Source organism: Hyalella azteca, unplaced genomic scaffold (assembly GCF_000764305.2).
Source record: "Hyalella azteca isolate HAZT.00-mixed unplaced genomic scaffold, Hazt_2.0.2 contig13181, whole genome shotgun sequence".
NCBI lineage: Eukaryota > Metazoa > Arthropoda > Malacostraca > Amphipoda > Hyalellidae > Hyalella > Hyalella azteca.
The window spans coordinates 6,637-19,932 of NW_025943110.1; the positions used below are offsets into that span (position 1 = coordinate 6,637).

Sequence of the window (13,296 nt, forward strand, 5' to 3'; positions counted from 1 at the left end):
AAGTGCGTTTAATAAATAGTGTTAGATGAGACTAAGACAATTAGAAGAAAGATAATTAATGTCTACTTGGTGATTTGCTCCCAAACAATCTACTTCTTCCATCATTTTCCATCATTTGGCAATGAAAATTCTAGTTCGACTTATCGAGAAAAACTACAAGCAAATTTTAAATTAATTTTAAATAAAACTCACTCTCTGGTCGCGTCTAAATGAATAAAATGAACAGGTCTACATAAACAAATTTTGCCATCCTATACTGATATCAATGATATTTGTGCATATATTTCATAAAATTCGAAAAAATCCCAATATTAATACCGAATAAGTTCCAATAATTATTGTATAATGCACTCAACGTATTCACTGTTTTCATATAAAGCGAAAACCTCTGTGAATTTTCTATTTATAATTTACAAATGAATTTAATCATCAGGAAAAAGTTACAATTTATTTAATAAATAGTGCAATTTACATACCAACATTTGCTGCAGTCATTGATCGACGGGTTTTGTACGTCACTCTGTAATATAAGATAGGACATTTTTAATAAAATTACTACTTTTCAAAATAAAGGTTATTGCGACCTTTCGAATAAAGTTTATTGCATCTTTCGAAACTGCAATAAAATCATGTTCCCGAAAATATTCATGTATATACTATCCACTTAAAATTTTCCATGCACTTTTACCAGTTGATAATTGTCTTGAAATCGTCCTTTATTTTAAAAGAGTTGCTGGTCGCCTCAAAAGCAAGATCCTAACATAGGTTTGAGGTAGAAGCTTATCAGCGAGGCTCAGGTAGAGGCAGTTCTTCCTGCGGGACTGTCAGCCTAATTTGGGGCCTTGATGCATGGGGAGCGAGGGCGAAATCCTGACGGCATTTACCTCTAACTCTGCACGCCTTCATTGGCCGATAATTGTATGCGACTGTCTAAAAACTTGTGGTATTTGAATGCTAGTTTGGTTATCTATGGGTTATTTGCTCCCTTAGTGTTGGGTTTTAATTGAGAATTTACCGTTTGTTTCAAGCGTTTTAATAATATCTGAAAAAAATAATCAAAAATTAAATGTCTAAGATAAATAATAATTATTTCATCTAAAGAAATGAATATTATATCTCAGAAATATTAAATATAATGTCTAAGAAATATCACACATAAAATCTAAAATATATTTTACCTAAGAAGCTATTAATAATATACAATTATAATTATTATTATATATAATAATTTGCTTTCATGTAGTTGGTTAAATCAATTATAATTCTAAGTTAAATTTTGTAATATTCGTTAACATTACACGATATTTACGAGGGTTATATATTTTAGAATCTATTTTTTATGAATTCTCTTATAGAATTTAATTGCAATAACATTTTCTGCATTGTAGAGAGTATCAAGTATTTAAAGGGTGGAATAAATTCAGATCTGTAATCCGTTAGTTAGGTAGTTGTACGATGTCTGATTCTATTGGGCGATAATTCGCTCCTGGAAAAAAAAGTTTTCTTGTCGGTATAAATTCGGCAATTCGTAGCTTGACAATGTCGTCTGTTGGAGCTAAAATTGCATCATTAGGTGGCAGCGATTTTGTTTTATAAATTTCAAGCTTAATGAACGTAGTTACTTAGCGGTCAACAGATATTCATTTAATGAATATTTTTCAGTACGTTGAAAATAATTGGTTCAATTTTATGTCACTTTCACATGGTTTTCACCGATAAAATTTTTTGTAATTTGCTAGTTTTATTACGGGTATATTAAACTTTCGTACAAATTTCATATCATTATGACTCTCAAAATTTACGAGAAATATCCATTGTTCAATAGGAGGTTTGTAAATGTTACTCGTCTCTTCTGAGACGAGTAACAATCTCATTTGCTGAATAGAAAATGCGCCACGCGTGCAGGCAATAAAACTGAAAGAATTTTGAATTTTTGTATGACACTAATCTATTTAATTTGAGTGAATTACTACTACTATTAGCATATTAGTGACTTATTATTCCAACAATTCTCCTCATGCCAAAGTAGCGAGTGGAATTCACTATTTTCATAACCTTAATTATAATATCAAATTCTACATATTTTGGTAACAGTGAGTATGAGCAAGAAATGCTTTTTACCGTATTTTTCTCAGTTATGGAAAAATGCACTATCGTGCTCGCCATGTCCGTCTTTCTGTCTGTCCGGCTGTCCGTCCGTCATAAATTCCTTGTGAACTTGCGATATAAGCAGACTGATAATATAAGTACTTATAATATAATATTATACTCATAATATATTTACACCTGAAATAACTGCCAAACCCTCACATACTCGCACGCAACCCGCTTGAAAATCTGCCGTGCTCAAAAAGATACAAAATTAAGTAGCACGAGGATGTCACCGTCGTTTACTCTAAGCTTCCCGTGCTTACCCAAGCTAAGATAATAGACGGCATCTCACATGACCGTGGCACGAGCCTTGCCTTGGAAAATTGCTGTTTCCTCGTTAGCTGCGCGATGAAAATGACAACGCAAACGCGTTGGTTTTAGCGCCGCTTCCGGCCGCGTTGAAATCTCTGACACGTTATTGCGGGGCGCGGGTCGCGTTACGTCCGTAAATGCGTGCGCTCTACGAGTGAGATTTATTGAGGTTTCTTTTTTTTTTCATTTGAAGCAACACTGAAGAACTGGTGAAAATTTATTGATTTAGACTGCGGTCGTATTATAAGGTTTGTTTATTGTAGAGTCGGATGTAGGAAATTAGTGTAGACTTGTAGAATTTTATTTTATCACCATAAAATGAAAAGTTTGACTGCGATAAAACCGGTAATACAAAAAAATTGATTCACTGATGAAATATTAGCTTAATGAACCAATTAATTTTAATTCACACTATAATTTCGTTCTCGGCAAAAAGATTGATTTTTAATGGAAAATAATTTATTGTGATTTATCGTTTAAATTTTTAGATATTTCGGAAATTTTATTTGACCCACTCGATGCAGTCAGGAATCGTGGCTTTGCGTTTGCTAAAAAGAATTCATGCCACTTACCCAGACACTTGGAACGGGCCGACATTAAAAGACCATGTTTAGGGAGGCTAAATATGTTGACGCGAGAGTCGCTGACGTGAGGAACTACGCAGCAGTGACGATGAGTGATGGCCTGATGGGTTATGAACGGGCCTCAGCAACCATAATCTTATTCATATTCAGCTTCGCGATTAGTTTTTGTATGAAATTTTGAATGAAAACTGGAGACTGCTATCAGTTTTTGAAGCTTCATCGGACTGGGATTAAACTTTATATTTATTTTATATGGTATACATTACACAAACGATTTCTCATGATAATGTTAAAAAGAATAGTTATTAAGTAGGTAAACATTTTCAATGGTAAAAAAGCCGTAATAATTAATATCTTTAAAAATCCAAATTCCACTGTACATTGATAAACGGTTCATTTGAAATTCTTTACCAGTTCTTAAAAAAAAACTTCTGAAATTGAGATCTAACATTCATTTAGGTTGCTATATTTGCAATAATAGTAATCTAGTCAAACGATTCAGAAAAAAATGGAAGCCCTTTGGGTATCGATTTTATTTTTAGTATCGAAATTATAAAAAAAACTCTTCCCGAAAATGCAACAAAACAAAAATGCAACGTCGTGCATTGAACGACGTAACAATGAGTAAATAACGTTAATGGAGAAAAGCAAAGTTTATTTCTTTGTGGAATCAATCGCTTTTAATTTTCCTAATGTGTAGAAATAACTCATTCTCTGAGAAGAATTGAGCGACAAAAAATTCACGTCTATGAATTTTAGCACAATTTAAATGCAATGAAAATCAATCGATTAATTTCCAATACTAAGTCGAACCTTGTTACCTCTCAAAATTATTAAATATTCTTCGACAACTTTGTTAATATAAATAGCTTATAACTCAAATCTCAAAATTTTCTAATGATAAAAATTCAGGAAAAAGCTTAAAATTTGTGAGCCAAAGTTGTTCCTTTTTTTTCGCTTGAGTTTCTGTGAAAGGTGCGAGTGGCGGCGACATGGCTTCAAGGCAAGCACTACAGCAAAGGTCAAGAGAGGGTGACACCTTGGGTGCCGTGAAGCTGTCTCTTGTAACCTCTCCATACATGGACGAAGCTGTGAACACATTTATGGCGATAAGACTGCTTTTTTCAACCGTGAAATATGTATAAAAACCGGTTGTTCTGGAGCAGATGGTTTGAGCTGTGAAAAATTTGCAAAGAAAATCATGTTATTAATACAAGAAATATTTTAGGATATTATGACAACTAATTCTGTTTCTTTGTGCAAGGTAAGAACGTTGAAATCTTGATGATTGAAAGCAGTGAGGACTATCAAATTAGGTATTATATAATGATCCCAACTTGAAATATTATAATGAGTGATTTATTATGCTGTTTGAAGCTCAAAAAATAAAACGAAATTTATGCAATGCTGGTGCAAAGTTTTACGAATATTATCAAAATCATGGATATTAATCTTACTTCCCTTGAATAAGGGCTTTCCTAATATCGAATTCCCATCATTATGATTTGAAAATATTTATTTATTTTTTCCTATTAAGTTATTTATATAATTTATTTTCTATACTAAATCACAAAAATAGATCTTCTCTTTAGCGCATTTTCTCATTTATGGAAAAAATGCCCTATTGTTCTAGTCATGTCCGTCCGTCTATCTATCCGTGACTTTACGTTTTCGTCGACGAGAAAATGCACTCTCTGTTACTCACTGCAGTGAGTACTGAGTTATATTTTTAAAATTTTTATGTATCAAACATTGCAATATTTTCCTGCTTACTCATTGAAGGCACATAGTCATTTTTCCGAAAAAACCGACGAGTGCCAAATTCAACAATATAGCAACATGGCGAATGTAGTTCAACACATCACATTTACGTCAACATAGTGCCAAGGAAAGCGGAGTTTAAGGAAGTAAAACTCAAACAGTTTATATATAAACAACATGATGGTTTTCAGAAAGAAATTTTTCGAATATCATTGACATAATGAAAAACTGTAATTAAATACGTATGGTGGTTTTTTAATAAAATTTGCAGTTTCTCAATATAACTCATAAAATTTGAATTCATTCTGTAGGCGATGTCAGCAATGTCTCCTAAGCCGAGAAAGATTTTTTTATTTGTAAGGACTTTCAGGCGCGATGGTCTCACGGGAACAATTTCCTTTGGCCTGTTCCCTCCTACGACAAGGACGCCATAGAGAAGACACTCCATCCTAATTTACGACTTCTCTTGAAACAACAACAAAATATTAAACTTGGTCCAATATTTTAAATATTTTAAGCTTAGTAGGAAATGTGATGAAGAATTCAAAAGCGATTACCTACTCCGTTAACCTTCGTGATACAAAAACTGAAACTAATAAGAAATATATTGATTTGTCATTCCTTTTGCAGGAATTTTCTTGTTTATTTTCCAAACTGACACTTCAGTTGAATTGGTATACATGCTTGTATTATTTTTGTAAATTTTTTACTTTGAATTTGAGTACCTTTACTCATATAATACATAGTATTAGCTCCTAATTGAAAATCAATATCTTTGCATTAATATCCAACTATCCTTTCTAATATGAAATAAAGTCTAACAAAATGAATTTAATAAATTAGCTAATCACAAAAAAAAAAACATATCATACCAGATTGAAATCGGCAGAGAGGCATACATTTTTGCCATTTCCTTGTGTTTCAAGCCTGTTTTTTAGCACAGTTGTTGCTGGTCAGGCGGACATTCTTGCAATTCTTTGGCCGTGTATCGTTTTATTTATTCGCGGCCGTGTCGAGATGACCCACGTAGGTCTGCAGTTTACGTCATTGCGCCTCAAAATAAATATTTGATTGAGTATATCGTACATTTTAGATGTGGTCTGTAATTGAGAGGGCAATTGTTCCTGGCTGGTAAATCCATCTAATGCAAATTAATGGAATTTTTCAATAAATGCTAAGCCCTGATTATCAAACACGCATTATTATCCATTTTATTATTATTATTAGTGATTAAAGTTTTACAATTCTCATTCAATGCAATATTAACGTGGTAATAGATTGAATTAACAATGTAAGGCTAACCAAGCCAAGGTTTTAAAATTCAAGTTTATTCTCAATAACCAACCCAAGCTGTTGTTGATTCTTCTCTTTGATTACTTCACTTTTAATTTTGTGATTAAGTAAAATACCGAAAAACAAGCACCGTGATTGGTTATTGCTTTATAATATAATCTTGTACGATTATATAATAATAATAATAATAAATTGATAATAATATTAACTGCGAAAATAATATTAAAATTAGTAATGATAATTATAATATTTAGTAAATTAATTTGCTACTTAATTTTTGGTCAGAAATGCCATAAGTCATCAATATAGTCCAGTAAAGTTTGTCTTAGGTAAGCAGTAATATTGCAATTTATAAATTATTTGAATAGCATTACTGACAAGCCATCTGCTCGTTACTTGATGATAGAGAATCACATCCCTTTATTGAACCAGGAATTTATTTAAGTCAACTAATTGCTAATTTGAAAGACTCATCACTTTATCGTTTGGTAATTTTAATGGGCCATATTTGAGTTGAGTGGACATTTTGCTAATTCTGATGAATTTATGGGGGAATAAAATATACCATAAATGGGCCAATAAATCAAAAGTTCATGGCGCCACGTGTATCTTGGAACGCGTGTTATCAGCGAAGCATCGATAATGCTGAGCTCTTCACTTAAAGAAGATAAGCGCACTTAGCAGCGATAACGAAGTGTCGACTTATGATCGAACTAATTCCATTCATTTTTTACGACATTGGAAGTGTGTATTTGCCTTCACTAATTATATAGCTCACCAGGTTCAGAGCGAGGAACCGGTTGTAACAAACCGCATTCTCGCTCCCGTCGAGAGACAGGCCTTAAAGCCTTATTTTGGTTAAAATCCAGTAAAATCTGGGAGTGTGTATTGTATGGCTGGTAACCTGGCTACCAGACATCTGTGGTAGCCATGGTAAGGCTAACTGGATTTGATTAATAGCATCAAACAGTGGATGTTGAATCAACCTTGAATTGAATCAACCTAGATTGCTTCTATCAATGTTATTTCAACGTTATTCCAATGTCTTTTTCCAGGTGGAATGAAATTTGAAGAAAATTCAGTTCATTTTTAATCTGTAATTTGATGATAATCTTTTGGTTTATTTTATACATGAAAGACGAAAATTGAATGGATAATATAAGAAAAAATTCAGCTTTGGCTGCATGTAAGTAAAATAAAATGTTAGATAAGACGAGAGAAAGATAATTTATGTTTCGATATTTCATTCGAAAAAAATGCTACATGATTCCTCAGTGAAAATATTAAGAAAAGGTAATTATACTAAGGTATAATTTTATATATAAAAAGTTCATCTAAATTTTTTGTGCCTATCAGTTGGTGTGGCATTTGGCCAAACATTATTATTATTATTAATTATTTGTATGCTGAACTACTATTGAATTTTATAAACTCCTAAATTAAGCGTTAGAGATGGAAATCTTCATACAATCTGGTCCTTATTTATTTGCTGCCTTACATTTCGTGACACTGCCGACAAGTGTACAACAATCGATTGGGAGCAAAAATTCTTATATCAGGCGTTGAAGTTTTACTTTCGAATACTAATATTTAGTATCAAGATTTTCATCTCAAGATGAAAAAGATCGTTTTTTCATTGAAAGATCTCAACGATCTCAAGACCGTTTGGCTCCAGGATTAGTCATTGGTTCATTATTAACTTTAATGTACCAGAATGTACCAGATGATATTCATAAATTTTATGATGAGCAGCATTAGTCAAAATATGTGGCATTTATAGTCGGAGCTCATGCCGTTTTTCGTGTCATCATCTGCAGGTTTTGCATCCGCACTATTAATGCCTCTCCGATATTATTGTCATAATTATTAAACACATGGTCATCGAAATTTAATTCGTTCTATAGTATTGAATACATCATTAGTCGAATATAGTATTGAATAAATCGTTAGTCGAATATAGTATTGAATAAATCGTTAGTCGAATAGGCGGAGATAAGCGCGGACATTATTGATGTCTATATGAATGTTGTATATTTTCATTTGCTCTCACATATGGGAATTTATAAGCTAAATTTGTTGATTTCGCTTTTATTTTGTGTTGATATCAGTTAGAAAAGTATTATGAAAACATTAAGTGGACGGAGAAAAATAATTATGCTGTTCTAAATTTGTATTTAATCAGCAATTGCACTTCAAAAAGGTTACTCGTTTCATCTATACAGATCCTTTCAAAAAAACGCCCTGGATTTTCCTCGTATCTTCTTTGCTAATAAACTCTTGGTTGTATGATTTGCGATACAAGCAATAATTTCGCCGTGATTATTCCCCTAATTAGCGTCTGAGACAATGGGAGTACATATTAAGTGGAAGAAAATGCCAAATAATTAAAGACACAATGCGAATATTTCTAAAAACATCACATTTGCCGCTTAATATAAAATTTATTAAGGCGTTTAATTATACCTAAACCGTTTTTACCTAAAACGGTTTTTTACCTACCTTTTATACCTAAACCTAAACCGTTTTTATACCCGTTTATACCTGAAAAACGGCGGATTGGAGCAATGAAATATTTCAATGAACTTACTTTCGTTTTATATATTATTTACTTCATAAATAATGTATTATTTAGTATAAATTAAATATTTGTTCTCCAGTGTACCTGGTTCGCACTTGATCAATAAAATGTAGATGCGTGCAAGATGTTGGTGACTAGAAGAAAAAAATGCAGACACTGGTTGAAAATGTCAGTTGCCCAATACTTTTGTGGATAACAATGTATAGAGGCACAAATATATATAAAAACCTGGGATGCATTGTTTATGTAGAGGATGCAATACGACGTCACTTTTTCTAGTACATTTCGTTAAATTCTGACAGTTTAAATTATCAACGGGCCTTTACACTCCCACTCGAAGTCAACACAACAAACGTATTCCTTACTAAAATTTGCTATAAAAATCTACATTTATTGTTGTAACAAAATTTATTCCAGTGCATGTACATACAAAGGATCTATTTGAGACCGAGGTCTGAGTTTCGTTTGCAAGTATTCCATTGTTCATGCGACGGAATGACTTGATGCAATAATGTATGTACAAAAGTAATGTATGTACAACAGGTTTAGGGAACCAAGCTGCTGTCGGTCTTCCTAATTAGCGGATGTCTCGCGACCATTGCACCAAAAACTAGAAAAGCGGTGCACCAATACACTAATATATACAAAATGAAAATAAGACGACAATTCCACTGTTACTTAATGAAAAAAAAACTGCAATGACAACGTGAGATAAAAGTTGTAACAGATTCTTCAACAGATTTTTTAGCGGTACTTTGACGAAATCATATATTAATTTTTCAGCTTTTTTCAAATATGTAGGATAAGTCTGAGAATCCTGTTCATGAAATCAAATCGGTCGGTTATTGATAGAACGGTACAGCTGTGGAAGTAATGAAACTAGTAACTTTAAATAATATAATTCTGTGACAATTTAACTATGATCGCAGCATGCACAATATTTGAGTAAAACAAGCATCTGATTGAGCGCAGGTATTCAATATATGTTCTTCATTTAATATTGTGTTTCAAGCATAGAAATATGAAATAAGAAATTACAATTACAACCTTAATGAGACCTATACGACTGATGTCTTTTAGTTTGAATTAGTAAATCGATGCTCGAGCAGCGTTTAAATAAATATGAACAATGATTGCTCATAAATAGTTTTGCAGATGATCGTTAAAAAATAAACCTTTATATTTACTTAAATGTTGTCAATGCGATGTTACTTAAATACCTGTAGGCGTAGCACCACAAATTGCCATCATCAGACAAAAGGGTTTACTCTATATTCACAAATATGACTGATCACAAACACTTACATTCAAGTTGTTAACACTGCCTCGAAATACTCATTTTCAAGTACAATTCAATTTCTTTCCTTCAATTTTTTGGTTGCTTTTACCTGATAGCCCTGATCAACACTGCACCAAAATACTTATGTTAAAGTACAATTCAATCTGTTTCCTTAAATTTTTGATTGCTTTCACCTCATAGGCCTGATGACATCAGTTTTTTAATCACCTTTGCTTAAGACAAAGGACGACAATCCATGTATTCTGCCGCGACCAGCAGTGCAAGCTAGCGGTTTCCTTGACGCCAGCCACTAAATTTCCACCCACAAAAAACAGCAGATATTTTACACGCTTAAATCCAGCAGCTGGTAAACAGTAATCAGATCTTCGCTCAGAGTGAATTGCCTACCCAATGTTAAGAAGAGGCAAAGGCGTTATTTAAGTGACGACATTAAATGACATTTATCAACATGAGGCAATTAGTTTTAAGTTTAATACAAAAATAACAACAAAAAGTTTCCCGAAAATATGTAAAGTTGTGACTTGTTTTTAGGTTTAAAGGAAAAAAGCCTGCTAAACTGTATCGTAAAGGGCTTTTTGACGTTCATAAGTTATTACATAATAACAAAGGAGTATGGCGGTAACGATACCATTTGAATTCATTTATGAAAATACTAAACGAAAAGTACGCAGCATTCCCAACAGCAGTTGTGCTGAAATGCGCCCTAAAAATACCTTTTTTGAATAATCAAAACTAACTCATTTGATTTGATTTGATGCTGTACAATGGTATTAACACTCACTAACGCACAGTGATTGTTTTGATTATAAAAATGATATGTAGCGATTTTGAATGAAATATTTAATGAAATACGAGCATCGACCAATAGTTAGCGTTCTTATGCTCAGAGATTTTGCGACGGGTGAAGCTCTAGAAAGAACAATTATTCTCTAAAAAGAACAATACTTTTATTCCCCTAATTGAAAACCTGCATTAAAGAGAGCGCACAACAGCAGCAGCGATGTCACCAAGCAGGACATTCCTGTACAAACTTCTTGCCAGGTCCAGGAGTATGCAAACGACGTGCAAGACATCACCGAGCTACATGATAGTAGCTAGGCATGCTTAACTATAGACGGCTGAGGAGTCCAATACGTGGGTTGTCTGTACCCATAATAACACAGTATTGCAAGAAACTGTGCGTGTCAAGCTCTGATTTAACATGTCATCGAATTAACGGAATGTTGGCTGTATTGAAAAAGTCGATCCGAAGCGTATGTATTTTAAATTTGTGTATGGTTTTTTAATGGCATTTTGTGATGTATGGTTTCGGTTAACAGTTAACAGTTAAGTTCAAACAGTTTCGGTTAACAAAAATTATTTTTGAACGAATTCTGTACAGCCTCGCGGATAATTTTAAATTCATTGTAGCTCAAATAACTGTTGTTTGTAGCTAAGACTGAACCAAACGGAAATGCGTTCATCGCACAACAAAACGAAACCCAATCTTGGACTGCTTGACTGCTCAAAAAAATATGCTTTGAAGTACGGCAGTCTCTGACGCACAAGCAAGATCGATTATTTAATTGATTTAACTAAATCAATTTTAAATTTAATATAATTTTAATCACAAAATGTGTCGATTAACGACATATTTCTCATTGACAGAATCCAAAAAATAATTCACTACAGATTTGTAAAATAGAAATATTATATGTAGCAAAATACTACCTCATAATAATAAGTCACAAGAAAATGAAATCTGAGAATATTGATAATTCGTCATCTGCATAAACACCAGAATCGTTCATTATTTACTCAGTGAAGAAAATACTTGCAAAGGAAATATCAAAGTAAATATGAAGAATATGAAAATTGACGTTTATTTTCGAAGTATTCGGTGCTTTTAATGCTAATAAATGACTTCCATCAATATTTAGCAAATAGAAAATTCATATTATAAAATTTTCTATATTGGGAATATTATCTGTATATTTTCCAACGCGAGATTAGCAGTACGCGCATCATTTAAATCATTAGAAGACATTATTTACCCATTAATTTCACATTGATACGCGCTATAAAATTTAAAAATGAAGACACTTATAATAGTTTGACTCCATTATTCACTACAAACCGCAAGTTTCGCGATTTGGTGTCATTCAAAACTTTCATTTCATTTCACTTTAACGCCACAACAATATAATAATTCAGCATATATTTCTAGTTATATTTATTCATCTTGATACAGTAATTCAGCAGCCGTTGAATTGTACCGCCTCATTCCATTTATGCCACGCCAAGAAAAACAGCAATAAAAATAAGTTCTTTAATAAGTACAGCATTGCAGGTGTCCCAGCAAGCCGGGCAAAAACGCTCATTAAAGCCAGCAGAATTTTGCGAAAGAATGTAAACTGATGCTGGGATCATAGCTTAAATCGTGGCTTGATTTTAATGGCAAACGACCAGCCGTTTACTGATGGAAATTGAGGAAGCATTCTTAAATGTTCTCCTAATGGCCGAGTAAAATCTTAAATTAATATCATCGTATGGATTAGATGATATAATAGTTTTTTAGGAAGAAACTTGATGAGTTTGAGAAGCGAAAACGTTCTTCCAATACGAGAGCAAAAAGGTGAACAAAAGTTAAGATTTTTCTCATTTATGCTATACTAACTTGGCAGTATCCGATTGAACCATTTGAAAATCATGCAATGTTATTTATGCATTCGAATAATTTTTTGTACCTAGATCGCGATTAGATTTTGCATAGGTCTTGGAATGAGAGCGAAAAAAAGTTTAAAAGGGTTTTGTAAGGTTATTTTGGAGGAAAATTTTTTAAATTTTCCACTTTGTACATCAAGCAGTTATATGAAAAATATGCTTGGAAATTTTTTACTTGAACTTTTAGCGAATCCGCAATGAAGAAAGAGCGTTATCGGCAGTAAAAACATAAAAACCTTTACAAACATTTCTAAGCAGCCAAATTTGCGGTATTTTTTCTTATTATAGCCAAATTTGCGACATTTCCAAATCTCTTTTTCTAACTTTAATTTAACACACTATATAAATTCTCAGAAATATTAATAGAATAAAATTGAAATCGTCACCGAAATTTTATGCAATTGAAATAAGATAAATAAGAATTCATATCAAAAAACATAGCTCGATCGCTTAAAAAGTTGTACAATGTACAATGTACAACTTGTGTACAATGTACAATGTACATTGTACAATGTACAATGTACAATGTACAATGTACAATGTACAATGTACAATGTACAATGTACAATGTACAGTGTACAAATGTATACCGTTATTAGGATAGTTTATGACAA

The 13,296-nt window shown here is 32.5% G+C and overlaps 1 long non-coding RNA gene across 1 annotated transcript in view; it reads right to left on the reverse strand.

The window, feature by feature from the left end:
* Window positions 1–475: 475 nt before the first annotated feature.
* LOC125178835 overlaps window positions 476–13,296 on the reverse strand; it is a 53,381-nt gene continuing 40,560 nt past the window's right edge. The window contains exon 3 of the long non-coding RNA XR_007157040.1: window positions 476–520. This is a non-coding gene — a long non-coding RNA (uncharacterized LOC125178835). The remainder of the gene's footprint in view (window positions 521–13,296) is intronic.